Raw genomic sequence first — 1,784 nt, 5'->3', positions numbered from 1 at the left:
AGTTAATCCTAATCGAATATCCTAAAACATGATAAAAATATAATACTTTAGTAACCAAAAGATTCAAACGCTCCCAAAGAGATGACATAGCCCAAAGAGACACACACGACCCCTATAACTTTGGGGAAATTGAGCATTGAATGGAGCTTAGTTGCCCCTTCCAGTTTTTTGGTCGCTTAAGCAGGGCACTTGAACTCTTAGCCCCCACCCCCGGATTCACCCCTGTCAGTAACGTGGTCAAGGGCTGGGGTATCGAGGACCGTTAACGGTTCGACTGTGGGACTAGCGGGGACCACTGCCATGCTCTACACGTACCAACAATATATTCACGCCCAGACCTCCATTTTCGCCCCCTCGCTCCCCACCGAGCCCACGCCCATCGCTGAGCATTCAGTGTCTTGACAAACAAAAGCCCTGATAGCCGGATCTCAACGCTCCAATCTGAACACAGACTAAGACTCAATTTCGAGCTGTGTGAATTTCAAATCTATTCAGGCGCTATGGACTAAGACCCCACCCTGAGCTAGCACTTCCACCGTTCAGGCTGGTCGGACTAAGACCCCAAGATGAGCTACGAATTTCCATCGTTCAGGCTAGTGACGAACTGTCGCTAATTCACCTCCTGGGGAATTCCGCGGCCCTATGGAGGAATTCTACTGTGGAAAATCCTTGCAGTGAACTCAAAATTTGGTACTTACGTGTTACCCCCGACAACACTCAAGGAATGAATTTAATTTAATCATACTCGAATATCCTAAAACATGATAAAAATATAATACTTTAGTAACCAAAATATTCAAACGCTCCCAAAGAGATACACAGAGCTCAAAGAGACGCACACGACCCCTATAACTTTGGGGAAATTGAGCATTGAATGGAGCTTAGTTGCCCCTTCAGTTTTTTGTTCGCTTAAACAGGGCACTAGAACTTTTAACCCCTCTCCCCGGATTCACCCCTGTCAGTAAGTGGCAAGGGGCTGGGTTGAGGAGCGTAATTTTCTATGGGACAGAGGGGACAACTGCCTCTCTCAGACCAAATTTTCACCCCAGACCTCATTTTGCCCTCCTCCCCCCCCCCACCCCAACTGAAATTTAGTTTCTTCCAAAATGTTTTCAAAACTAAGAAAAGAAACTAGAGTATTTTACGTAAAAAAAAATCTAACAAACTTTTTGGTCATTTAAAAAACAGTAAATTAAAAAAATAATACAAAAGATTAAATAACCACCGCGTAACTTCGCTAATCCACGGGTGGGTATGGGTGGGATTGGAGTCCTTTGGGGGGTGTGATAGGGGATCTCACAACACTGTTCAAATAGAACTTGTGTATTATAACGACCACCGACCCCATGTAACTGAATCCCAAGCTTCTGAACTCCTCCATGCAACTGAACCCCTCGTGCTATTGAACCCTCCATGCAACTTGACCTCATTTAACTAATTCCCGTGTAACTGAATCCGTATGTAACTGAGATCTTTTCGCAAAAAAATTCGCAAATCTCGTAAACTAAAGAAGTAATTACCCTTTTCAACATTAATTACCCCTTTTTTGCAAATGCTCGCATATCTCATTACCCCTTTTTGTATATACAAAAAATAATTGCATTACAACGAAACAGGACACGCTGGTTTTATAATACAGGTTTAATTAATTACGTAAATATGGAAGCTGAATATATACAAAAAATAATAGGCGAGTAAAAAAAAAAGAGACACCGGTTTTTGGACTAAAAAGACATTGAACTTTGAAATTGCGTCATTCCTAGAGTGTAAAGACCTATAGACCT

The sequence above is a fragment of the Artemia sp. Qi Xiang Cuo genome, chromosome 17 (genome assembly GCF_049724085.1).
Source record: "Artemia sp. Qi Xiang Cuo chromosome 17, ASM4972408v1, whole genome shotgun sequence".
In the NCBI taxonomy this organism is placed as follows: Eukaryota; Metazoa; Arthropoda; class Branchiopoda; order Anostraca; family Artemiidae; genus Artemia; species Artemia sp. Qi Xiang Cuo.
The sequence above is the reverse complement of the archived record's forward strand: the minus strand, read 5'-3'. Positions refer to the sequence as shown.